A 13,691-nucleotide genomic window follows, 5' to 3' on the forward strand; every position below is an offset into this window, starting at 1 on the left:
AACTCACTGGTAAAGCAAACATGCAAATGAGGGAGAGAAAGGAGTCAAAGTCTGATACAAAAATATAAAATAAAAAGAAATCAAGGAACAGAAGATATATACAACATCCAGAAAACAATTAACAATATGACAGGACCAAAACCTCACATATCAACAGTAATGGAATACTAATATAAATGGAAATGAGTTAAATTTTCCACTGGAAAAGTACGGAACGGCTGAATGGGTTTTTAAAAAAATGTGATCCGTCTATATACCTCCTACAAGAAACTTCTTAACCTGTAAAGACACATACAGACTCAAAGTAAAGGTATAGGAAAAGATATTCCTCACAAACAGAAACCAAAAGCAAGCAGGAGTAGCTATACTTATATCAGATAGAATACACTTTAAGCAAAAAACAGTAAAAAGAGACAAATTAGATTATTTCAAAATGATAAAGGGATCCATTCAGTAATAGAATATTACAATTCTAAATATATATGCACCCAACACTGAAGCACCCAGATATATAAAGTAAGTATCACTAGATCTAAAGGGAGAAGTAGACTCCAATACAATAATATTGAGGGACTTCAACAGCATTTTCTCAGCATTAAATAAATCATCTAGACAGATAATCATCAAAGAAGATTAGATTTAAACTGGACTTTAGATCAAATGAAGTGAACAGACATCCACAGAACATTTTATCCAAGAAGAATACACATTCTTCTCACCAGCACATGGAACATTCTCCAGGATAGACCATAAGTTAGGCCACAAAATGAGATGCAACAAATTTTTAAAATTTACATCATATCAGTATCTTCTCAGACCACAACGAAATGAAGCTAGAAATCAATACCAAGAGGAACTTAGAAACAATATACTATATGAAAATTAAACATGTTCCTGAATGAATACTGAGTCAATAAAGAAATTAAGATGCAAATGAAACGATTTCCTCAAACATAAGAAAATTGAAACAAAACATACCAAAATCTATGGGATACTGCAAAAGCACTGATAAGAGAGAAGTTTATAGCAATAAATGCCTACATCAAAAAAGTAAAAAGATTTTAAATAAACAATATAATGAAATGACTGAAGGAACCAGAAAAGCAAGAACTAAACTCAAAATCAGTAGAATGAAAAAGATAATAAAGATCAGAGCATAAGTAAATAAAATGGTCTAAAAAAATACAAAGAATTGATGAAATGAAAACTTGTTTTTTTTGAAAAGATGAATAAAGTTAATAAACTTTGACTAACAAAGAAAAAAATGAAAGAGGATCCAAATAAACAAAATCAGGAATGAAAAACAAGACATTACAACTTACATTACAGAAATACAAAAGATAAAGACTATTAAGAATAACTATATGCTAACTAACAGGAAGACCAAGAGGAAATGGATAAATTTCTGGATACATGCAACCTTCTAAGATTGAATAAGAAAGAAACAGAAAACCTGAACATACCAAAAGCAAGTAATGAGATTGAGTCAGCAATAAAAAGTATCCAAACAAACTCAGGATGGGATGACTTCACTACCAGATTCTACCAAACATGTAAAGAAGAACTAATAATATAAGTTATTAAGTATTCCAAAAAAATGAAAAGGAGGAAATTCTCCCTAACTTGTTCTACAAGGCCAGCATTACCCTGCCACCAAAACCAGACAAGAACACAAGAAAAAAAGAAAACTACAGGCCAATATCCTTGATGAACACAGAAATAAACAGCCACAACAAAAAACTAACAAACTAAATCCAGCAGCAGTTTTGGGCATGGTGGCTTCATGCCTGGTTTTGCCATGTTTCCCAGACTAGTCTCTAACTCCTGGGCTCAAATGATCCTGCTGTGGGAAGCTGAGGCAGGCAGATCATTTGAGCCTAGGAATATGAGACCAGTCTGGGAAACATGGTGAAACCCTGTCTCCACAAAAATTACAAAAATTGATCAGTGTGCTGGTGGCTTATACCTGTATCCCCAGCTATTCAGGACACTCAAATGGGAGGATTACTTGAGCCCAGGAGGTGGAGGCTGCAGTGAGCTATGATTGCACCGCTGCAGTGAACACTGGGTGACAGAGCAAGACCCTGTCTCAAAAAATAAACAAACAAACAAACAAATAAATAAATTCAACAACAGATCAAAAGGACAATACACCACTATCAAGTGAAATTTATCCCAGGAATGCAAGCATGGTTCTACATACGTAAATCAATAAACAAGATACATCATGTCAACAAAATGAATGACAAAAACCATATGGTTATCTCAATTGATGCAGGAAAAGCATTTGATAAAATTCAACATCCCTTAATGATAAAAACTCTAAAATACTAGGTGTATATGGAACATAGCTCAACATAATAAAAGCCATATATGACACCCACAGGTAACATCATACTGAATGAGAAAGAGCTGAAACCCTTTTTTCTAGGAACTAGAACAAGACAAGGATGTTCACTTTTACCACTCCTATTCAACATAACTGAAAGTCCTAGCCAGAGCAATCAGGCAAGAGAAAAAAACAAAAGGCATACAAATTGAAAAACAGAAGTCAAATTGTTCCCATTTGCAAGCAACATGATCCTACATTCAGAAAAGAACAAATGACTTCACCAAAAATTCTTAGAACTAATAAACATATTCAGTAAAGGTTCAGGATACAAAATCAGTAGTGTTTCTATACACCAATAACGAAGTACCTGAGAAAGAAATCAAGAAAGCAATCCCATGTGTAACAGCTATGAAAAAAAATACTTAAGGATAAATTTAACCAAGGTAGTGAAAAACCTCTACAAGGAAAACTACAAAACACCAGTGAAAGAAATTGAAAAGGGCACTAACAATGAAAAGCCATTCCATGCTCATGGATTGGAAGAATTAATATTGTTAAAATGATTATACTATCCAAAGCAATCTATAAATTTAATGCAATTTCTATCAAAAATCAATGTTATTTTTCACAGAAATGGAAAAAAAAATCCTAATGTTCACATGGACCAAAAAAGAGCCCAAATAGCAAAAGCAATCCTGACCAAAAGAACAAAACTGGAGGCATCACATTATCTGACTTCAAAATATATTACAAGACTACAGTAACCAAAACAGCATGGTATTGGTATAAAACAGACACACAAACCAATGGAACAGAATACAGAACCCAGGAATCATTCCAAATATTTACAGTTAATAGATTTTTGACAAAGACACCAAGTACACACATTGGAGAATGGACATACTCTTCAATAAGCCGTGATGGGAAAACTGGATATCTACATGCAGAAGAATGAAACTGGATCCTTATCTCTCACCATATACAAAAATCAACTGAATATGAATTAAATACTTAAATATAAGCCCCAAAATGATATAACTACTAGAAGATAACAGGGAAAACAACTTCCAGACATTGGTCTCTAGGCAATGATTTTATGGGTAAGACCTCAAAAGCACAGGCAACAAAAATATAGACAAGTGAGACTACATGAAATGAAAAATCTTCTGCACAGCAAAGGAAACAATTAACAGACTGAAGAGACAGTCTGTTGAAAGGAAGAAAGTATTTGTAAACTATTCATCTGACAAGGGACTAATATCCAGAATTTACAAGGAACTCAATTCAACAGTATGAAAACAATCCCACTAAAAAGCAAAGAATATTAATAGACGTTTCTCAAAAGAAGACATACAAATAGCCAACATGTATATGAAAAAAAATGGTCAACGTCATTAATCATCAGAGACATGCAAATCAAAACCACAATGAGATGTGATTTTATGATTTTATATCAGTTAGAATAGCTACTATTTAAAAAAAAACCAAAAACAAAAACAAAAACAGATGCTCATAAAGGGAGCTCTTATATTTTGTTGGTGGGAATGTAAATTAGTACAGCCACTATTGAAAACAGTATGGAGATTTCTCCAAAAACTAAAACTAGAACTACCATATGATCTAACAATCCTGCCACTGGGTATTTCTTTACAGGAAATGAAATTCGTATACCAAAGGAATAGCTGCACACCAGATTTGCTGTAGCACTATTCATAATATCAAATATATGAAATCAACCTAAGTGTCTATTAACAGATGAATGGATAAAGAAAATGTGGTGTATACGCATACAATGAAATACTACTTAAATATCAAAAAGAATTAAATCTTATCATTTTAAGCAACATGAATGGAACCAAAGGTTCCATGTTAACAAGACAGGCACAGAATGACATTTCGAATGTTCTCACTCCTATGTGAAAACTAAAAAATTTGATGTCATAGAGTTAGAGAGTAGAATGATAGATACCAGAAACTAGGAAGGTTGTGTGGGTGAGAGTGAGAGAATGAAGAGAGACTGGTGAATTAGTACAAATGTATAGTTAGATTGGAAGGAATGAGTTATAAAGTTTAACAGCAGAATAGGGTGGCTATAGTTAGCAACCATGGATTGTATATTTCAAGTTAGCCAGAAGAAAGGACTTTCTTTCCTGAAACAAAGAAATGATAAATACTCTAAATGATAGATATCCTAAATACACTAACTTGAACATTATACATTCTATCTATGTAATAAAATATCACAAATGCCCCAAAATTTGTATAAATTTTGTATATCAATTAAAAAGAATCAAATACTCCAAAAATCAAAAGGTAAAGAAACTTCTTTTAAATTTTTAATTGATTATTACACAAGTTATTAATATTTCCCTAAGTGACTTTATGGAGCCTGTCATTAAAATTATATCAATAATATTTAAATTATATTAGTAGCTAATTAAATTTCCCAATATTTATTTGGCAAAGACATGTGCAATGTCTAGTCATAGTTTCTAACTAGTGTGAAATACAGCAGGGTTTTTTTTACTGCAGGTAAAACAGAAAAGCTGGAAGATTTGTGTACAAGTATTATCAACTAGTGCTGCCACCTTTTAAGACTTCCTTTTTTTCTTAAAGTTCAAGAGCAATACCTTTTAAGACTCTCTCTTTAATGACAGAGACATATTAGGGAAGCCACAGTGCTCCACTATTATATTGAAGGAAAGTTATCTCCCCATCTAGAATGGCACAAGTGGCTAGCAATATGCCTCTATGTAATCATTCTACATGGTCGGTCCCAAGCAGGCTGAGCTTAGAGAAGCTACTACAAGCAGCAAGCAAGCAAAAATTGTTATAAGATAGTATTTTGTAAAGTTCTAGGAAAATATTTAAGCAGATTTTTAAATGTTCTTCTCCAAATAAAGTAACAAGAAATAAATATAAAAATTGGTACTTTTTTATTGCATTTTAGGTTTTGGGGTACATGTGAAGAACATGCAAGATTGTTGCATAGATACACACATGGCAGTGTGATTTGCTGCCTTCCTCCCCATCACCTATATCTGGCATTTCTCCCCATGCTATCTCTCCCCAACTCCCCACACCCCGCTGTCCCTCCTCTATTTTCCCCCAACAGACCCCAGTGTGTGATGCTCCCCTCCCTGTGTCTATGTGTTCTCATTGTTCAATACCCACCTATGAGTCAGAACATGTGGTGTTTTTCTGTTCTTGTGTCAGTTTGCTGAGAATGATGGTTTCCAGGTTCATCCACATCCCTACAAAGGACACGAACTCACCGTTTTTGATGGCTGCATAATATTCCATGGTGTACATGTGCCATATTTTCCCTGTCCAGTCTATCATCGATGGGCATTTGGGTTGGTTCCAGGTCTTTGCTATTGTAAACTGTGCTGCAATGAACATTCGTGTGCATGTGTCCTTATAGTAGAACGATTTATAATCCTTTGGATATATAACCAGTAATGGGATTGCTGGGTCAGATGGAATTTCTACTTCTAGGTCCTTGAGGAATCGCCACACTGTCTTACACAATGGCTGAAATAATTAACACTCCCACCAACAGTGTAAAAGTCTTCCTATTTCTCCACATTCTCTCCAGCATCTGTTGTCCCCAGATTTTTTAATGATCGCCATTCTAACTGGCATAAGATGGTATCTCAATGTAGTTTTGATTTGCATTTCTCTAATGACCAGTGATGATGAGCATTTTTTCATATTTGTTGGCCTCATGTATGTTTTCTTTTGTAAAGTGTCTGTTCATATCCTTTGTCCACTTTTGAATGGGTTTGGTTGATTTTTTCTTGTAAATCTGTTTTAGTTGTTTGTAGATTCTGGATATCAGCCCTTTGTCAGATGGGTAGACTGCAAAAATTTTTTCCCATTCTGTTGGTTGCCGATTCACGCTAGTGACTGTTTCTTTTGCCATGCAGAAGCTGTGGAGTTTGATTAGGTCCCATTTGTCTATCTTGGCTTTTGTTGCCAATGCTTTTGGTGTTTTGGTCATGAAGTCCTTGCCTACGCCTATATCCTGAATGGTTTTGCATAGATTTTCTTCTATGGTTTTTATGGTGTTAGGTCTTATGTTTAAGTCTTTAATCCATCTGGAGTCAATTTTAGTGTAAGGTGTCAGGAAGGGGTCCAGTTTCTGCTTTCTGCACGTGGCTAGCCAGTTCTCCCAACACCATTTATTAAAGAGGGAATCCTTTCCCCATTGCTTGTTTTTGTCAGGTTTGTCAAAGATCAGATGGTTGTGGATTTGTGGTGTTGCCTCTGAGGCCTCTGTTCTGTTCCATTGGTCTATATCTCTGTTTTGGTACAAGTACCATGCTGTTTTGATTACTATAGCCTTGTAGAATAGTTTGAAGTCCGGTAGTGTGATGCCTCCACTTTGTTCTTTTTGCTTAGAATTGACTTGGCTATGCGGGCTCTCTTTTGGTTCCATATGAAGTTTAAGGTGTTTTTTTTTCCAGTTCTGTGAAGAAAGTCATTGGTAGCTTGATGGAGATAGCATCGAATCTGTACATTACTTTGGGTAGTATGGCCATTTTCAAGATATTGATTCTTAGTAACCATGAATATGGAATGTTTCTCCATCTGTTTGTGTGCTCTCATATTTTGTTGAGCAGTGGTTTGTAGTTCTCCTTGAAGAGATCCTTTACGTTCCTTGTTAGTTGTATTCCTAGGTATTTTATTCTCTTTGTAGCAATTGTGAATGGCAGTTCATTCTTGATGTGGCTCTCGTTAAGTCTGTTATTGGTGTATAGGAATGCTTGTGATTTTTGCACATTGATTTTGTATCCTGAGACTTTGCTGAAGTTGCTTATCAGTTTCAGGAGACTTTGGGCTGAGATGATGGGGACTTCTAGATATACAACCATGTCGTCTGTAAATAGAGACAATTTGACTTCGTCCTTTCCTAATTGAATACCCTTTATTTCTTTTTCTTGCCTGATTGCTCTGGCTAGAACTTCCAGTACTATATTGAATAGGAGTGATGACAGAGGGCATCCTTGTCCAGTGCCAGATTTCAAAGGGAATGCTTCCAGTTTTTGCCCATTCAATATGATATTGGCTGTTGGTTTCCCGTAAATAGCTTTTAATTATTTGAGATATGTTTCATCAATACCTAGTTTATTGAGGGTTTTTAGTATAAAGGCTGTTGAATTTTGTCAAAGGCCTTCTCTGCATCAATTGAGATAATCATGTGGTTGTTGTCTTTGGTTCTGTTTATGTGGTGAATTACATTTATAGACTTGCGTATGTTGAACCAGCCTTGCATCCCCGGGATGAATCCTACTTGATCATGGTGGATAAGCTTTTTGATGTGCTGTTGCAATTGGTTTGCCAGTATTTTATTGAAGATGTTTGCATCTATGTTCATCATGGATATTGGCCTGAAGCTTTCTTTTCTTGCTGAGACTCTGCTGGGTTTAGGTATCAGGGTGACGTTGGTGTTGTAAAATGATTTGGGAAGGATTTCCTCTTTTTGGATTGTTTGGAATAGTTTCAGAAGGAATGGTACCAGCTCCTCTTTGTATGTCTGGTAGAATTCGGCTGTGAACCCATCTGGACCTGGGCTTTTTTTGGGTGATAGGCTCTTAATTGCTGCCTCAACGTCAGACTTTGTTATTGATCTATTCAGGGTTTTGACTTCTTCCTGGTTTAGGCTTGGGAGGATGCAAGTGTCCAGGAATTTATCCATTTCTTCCAGGTTTATTAGTTTATGTGTATAGAGTTGTTTGTAATAATCTCTGATGATAGTTCGAATTTCTGTGGAATCTGTTGTGATATCCCCTTTATCGTTTTTTATTGCATCTATTTGATTATTCTCTCTTTTCTTTTTTATTAATCTGGCTAGTTGTCTATTTTGTTGATCTTTTCAAAAAACCAGCTCCTGGATTTATGGATTTTTTGAAGGGTTTTTTGTGTCTCTATCTCCTTCAGTTCTGCTCTGATCTTAAGTTACCTCTTGTCTTCTGCTAGGTTTTGAGTTTTTTTGATCTTGCTCCTCTAGTTCTTTCAATTTTGATGATAGGGTGTCAATTTTAGATCTCTCCTTGCTTCTCATGTGGGTATTTACTGCTATATATTTTCCTCTAGACACTGCTTTAAATCTGTCCCAGAGATTCTGGTATGTTGTGTCTTTGTTCTCTTTGGTTTTGAAGAATATCTTTATTTCTGCCTTCATTTCATTGTTTATCCAGTCAACATTCAAGAGCCAGTTGTTCAGTTTCCATGAAGCTGTGTGGTTCTGAGTTAGTTTCTGAATTCTGAGTTCTAACTTGATTGCACTGTGGTCTGAGAGACTGTTTGTTATGATTTCCATTCTTTTGCATTTGCTGAGGAGTGATTTACTTCCAATTATGTGGTCAATTTTAGAGTAGGTGCAATGTAGTGCTGAGGAGAATGTATATTCTGTCGATTTGGGGTGGAAAGTTCTGCAAATGTCTATTAGGTTTGCTTGTTCCAGGTCTGAGTTCAAGTCCTGGATATCCTTGTTAATTTTGTCTCGTTGATCTGTCTAATATTGACAATGGGGTGTTAAAGTCTCCTACTACTATTGTGTGGGCATCTAGGTCTCTTTGTAAGTTATTAAGAATTTGTCTTAGGTATCTGGGTGCTTCTGTATTGGGTGCGTATAAATTTATGATTGTAGGCTCTTCTTGTTGTATTGATCCTTTTACCATTATGTAATATCCTTCTTTGTCTCTTTTGATCTTTGTTGCTTTAAAGTCTATTTTATCAGAGACGAGAATTGCAACTCCTGCTTTTTTTTGCTCTCCATTTGCTTGGTAAATCTTCCTCCATCCCTTTATTTTGAGCCTTTGTGTATTCTTGCATGTGAGATGGGTTTCCTGGATACAGCACACTGATGGGTTTTGGCTTTCTATACAATTTGCCAGTCTGTGTCTTTTGATTGGGGTATTTAGCCCATTTACATTTAGGGTTAATATTGTTATGTGTGAATTTGATCCTGCCATTTTGATGCTAGCTGGCTGTTTTACCCATTGGTTGATGCAGATTCTTCATTATGTTGATGCTCTTTACCATTTGGTATGTTTTTGGAGTGGCTGGTACTGGTTGTTCCTTTCTATATTTAGTGCCTCTTTCAGGAGCTCTTGTAAAGCAGCCCTGGTGGTGAAGAAATCTCTGAGTACTTGCTTGTTTGCAAAGGATTTTATTTTTCCTTCACTTATGAAGCTTAGTTTGGCTGGATATGAAATTCTGGGTTGAAAGTTCTTTTCTTTAAGGATGTTGAATATCGGCCCCCACTCTCTTCTGGCTTGTAGGGTTTCTGCTGAGAGATCTGCTGTGAGTCTGATGGGATTCCCTTTGTGGGTAACCCGACCTTTCTCTCTGGCTGCCCTTAGCATTTTCTCCTTTATTTCAACCCTGGTGAATCTGACGATTATGTGTCTTGGGGTTGCTCTTCTTGAAGATTATCTTTGTGGTGTTCTCTGTATTTCCTGGACTTGAATAGTGGCCTGCCTTGCTAGGTTGGGGAAGTTTTCCTGGATAATATCCTGAAGAGTATTTTCCAGCTTGGATTCATCCTCTCTGTCACATTCAGGTACACCTATCAAATGTAGATTAGGTCTTTTCACATAGTCCCATATTTCTTGAAGACTTTGTTCATTCCTTTTTACCCTTTTTTCTCTAATTTTGCCTTCTTGTTTTATTTCATTGGGTTGATCTTTAACCTCTGATATCCTTTCTTCTGCTTGGTCAATTCGGCTGTTGAAACTTGTGCATACTTTGCGAAGTTCTCATGATGTGTTTTTCAGCTCCATTGATTCACTTATATTCCTCTCTAAGTTATTTATTCTCATTAGCATTTCATCAAATCTTTTTCAAGGTTCTTAATTTCTTTGCATTGTGTTAGAACATGTTCTTTTAGCTCGCAGAAGTTTCTTTTTTTTGGGGGGGGTAAGTCAGTTTATTGATGTGATTTATCGCCCAGACATTAAACACAGAAGAATGAAGTAATTCAGGATTTCCTTTCCAGAAACAAAGTAGGAATAAAAACCACCATAACAATACAAAACCACTTAAGTTTTTAGGTATTTTCCCCTTCAATATTTAAATAAACATGATTTCTTCTGGCATGTATTTAATGTTAGCTTGACATGATTTTAGTCTTTATACTTTATTGTTATTTCAGCCATTATAAAAACCATAAACGTGTTTCCAGATAAAGCACTTTGATATTAGAATATTCTCTCATAAAATAGGAGGTATGCTTGTGAGTTTAGTACTTTACTTGTAGGCACAGCTTGCACATGTGTGTCACTGATGTGAAACCACTGCCCTTTTGATTCCATTTCAAAATCTTGTGGAATATCACCATGAAGAATAAGATTAGAGAGATGACTATTTGCAGTTCTTGCCTTGGCATACACAGTGTAATGCCCCATCCTCATAGTACCACTGTGTTCCACAACTCCATATAAGGAATATAGTACCCTTGTATATTTTCTTCTGCAACATTCTTACATTTAAGGGTGCAAAAAGGACCCAAATCTAAGATTTCAGGAAACTTTATGTGTTTGTTAACTTTGCATAGGTTAAAACCAGCCTGCTGAAATCTCTTTAAATGAAGAGTAAGAACAGGAGTAGGAAGATAAATTAGCATCTGCTTTTTGGCATTGGTGTAAACATGCTTCCTTTCACCTTTTATATTTGCCTTTGGTCCATTACACTGTCTCTGTGTACATACTTCACAAAGCAGTTTATTCGCATCTCAAAGTTTCTCATTACGAGTGAACTGATACAAACAATGCTAAATTGAACACTCATCAGTACTGAAAACTTTCCTGTTTGCAAGAGTACAGAAAGCAGTTTCTGGATCTTCATTTACAACCTCATACACCTTTGTTCCAGAAGTATGACTATCATTCAGAATCTCTATATTTATTTCATCAGGATGAAGAGCAGCATTCAAATTCAGGTTTTTGAAAACACTGGAAATGTCCATTTCTCCATTGATCCCTTCCTTCAGGTAGGCACCATTTAAATTTCTAGTACATTCAGTGGGAGATGATGTCAAAACCTCCAGATCATTATTCATGTTGATATTTTTCATATCAACTTCCTCTGTGGATTTTTGATTGTCAGTTACACTTTCTATCATTTCTTCTTGGCCATTCAGATCTTTCTGGTTGACACAGTATTCTTTATGCATAACATCCTCTTGTGAAATATGGCTGGATTTAATATCTACTTCTCCTTGAAGTGACATTTCAGCTTCATATTCATTATCTTCAGGATGGTCAATAGTACAAATATCACTTAAATGAAGAACTTTTCCTTGAATTTTTTGTTGTCTTCGTTGGTTCTGATCATCTAAAACTGGGAGGGACAAATCAAGGAAAGATTCATGAACCAAGGAGACAGTTCTGCATTGATCACACATGATCGTACTAGTTAGTTCACCACCAAAGATGTGGTCAACAAAACTTGGTATTGATTTTTTCTTCTCATAATCTTTAATTTTATTTTTTAGTTCTTCATCCAATTTTTCAGTAGAATTACCAAATGCTTTAAGTATTCCTTTACTCACTCTTTGGTGTTCTTCTGCTCTCATCCCATCCAATAAATAGCGAAGCAGCTCCTGGCTGTCTTGCTGCTGATAGCCTTTAAACCGCACTGCTTTTTTACAGACCTGAGAAAAGAGTTCTTCAGGTGTCACAATCCCCTTTTTGGTCTCTTGCATCTCATTAAGAAACTGGTTCATGGCTAAAGTAAGAGGGCCTGGGGGGCTCAAGGTTTATTTCTAAAGGTTCTGTTAATGCCAAATCAGGTGGTTCAATTTTTATAATTGTTCCAGACATTTTCACTTCTTTTAGTAGTTCTCTCAGTACTGGTGTTTGTGACAAGTTCTGCATAACTGCATTGAAAAAACATGTGTTTCCCAAATTGCTGAGTCCTTTCATGGTTAACTGGGAAGGAGAATTCATGGAAGGATTTTCTTTGGCCATGTTTTCCTTCTTTTCTCTCTGTTGTTCATTTTTACTCTCTTTTTCTAATTTCTTATTTTCAAGCTCAATATTTCCATTATCGTTCTCTGGCTTTGGAGTTGTAATACCGGCTTGTTTTCTAACATAATCAACCACTTGACCCAACTGGTTTGAACTACAATATTGGACCTCATTATCACATATGTAACACCATACACTTCAGTTGTCCAAGCTAAGAACCAGACAGTGAGGTTCAGATCGTGGTGTCATATAGTGCTTCAAGGCATGCTGCTCCTGAGAATTTCTGCCACAGTCCTGATGGCCACATTTAAGACATAGCCAAACTGAAGGCTTTTCTTCTGTTTCTTCTTCAGATTTATCTTTTACTTTATTGTCTGTCTTACAGTCTTGGCAAATATTCCATTCCACATTCACCAAAGCCATTTTCAAGTTACCTTGTTCCAATCCTTTTCTAATGTGTCTGCACAAAGGTTCTAAAGCTTCAGAGGAATCATCGATTGGAACAGTTTTTCCCTTTGTCCGTTTCTTTCCTATGTTGGCACTTTATGGATTACTTATTGATACAAAATAACAATTACACTTTTCAAGTAGCGTCAGTGGATGAGCTTTAGCGTCTTATTGAAATGACTCTTTGCAGGACTCCACACAAAGTTAAAATCAAAGCTAGTCTTGCCGGCTCTCACATTATTCCAAGTCTCTTCTCTCTCTGCCCTCCCAGTCTTCCCCCGCCTACTCGGTTCCATTAAAAATGTAAGCATGTGGAAAACTTTGTCAGCAGGTCTTAACATGGCTTTCAAGTTTTGCATAGATCAGTCCTCTTTTAGGTGTATTCAATTGGATAGGTGACAGATCCTGCTTTTCCTACTAACTGTATGAATGCGGCTGCAAACCCAGCCCCAACCCATAGGGCAGTCCCTGCCACCCACCCACTTGCTCGATGCCTGCCACATCTCCCCTCTTCTCCCCTTCTCAGCTCGCAGAAGTTTCTTATTCACCCACCTTCTGAAGCCTGATTCTGTCAATTCATCACACTCTTTCTCCATCCAGCCTTGTTCCCTTGTGCTGGTGAGGAGTTGTGATCCCTTGTAGGAGGACAGGTGCTCTGGTTTTGGGTGTTTTCATTCTTTTTGTGCTGGTTTCTTCCCATCTTTGTGGATTTATCCACCTGTCGTCTTTGTAGTTGTTGACTTTCAGATTGGGTCTCTGAGTGGACATCCCGTTTGTTGATGATGAAGTTATTTCTTTCTGTTTCTTAGTTTTCCTTCTAATGGTCTGGCCCCTCTGCTGTAGGACTGCTGAGGTCCACTCCAGGCCCTGCTTGACTGGGGATCACCTGCAGTGGCTACAGAACAGTAAGGGTTGATGCCAGTTTCTTCTTCTGC

At 36.4% G+C, this 13,691-nt stretch overlaps 1 protein-coding gene and 1 pseudogene across 16 annotated transcripts in view; both read right to left on the bottom strand.

The window, feature by feature from the left end:
* Positions 1–13,691, bottom strand: part of ATP8B4 (ATPase phospholipid transporting 8B4 (putative)) — a 397,582-nt gene that overhangs the window by 181,470 nt on the left and 202,421 nt on the right. The gene's annotated exons all lie outside the window — the stretch shown is intronic.
* LOC105710021 (ubiquitin carboxyl-terminal hydrolase 16-like) lies at positions 5,593–13,651 on the bottom strand (annotated as a pseudogene).

This window comes from Aotus nancymaae, unplaced genomic scaffold, assembly GCF_030222135.1.
Source record: "Aotus nancymaae isolate 86718 unplaced genomic scaffold, 86718_ANA_hifiasm-v0.15.2.pri h1tg000062l, whole genome shotgun sequence".
Classification (NCBI taxonomy): domain Eukaryota; kingdom Metazoa; phylum Chordata; class Mammalia; order Primates; family Aotidae; genus Aotus; species Aotus nancymaae.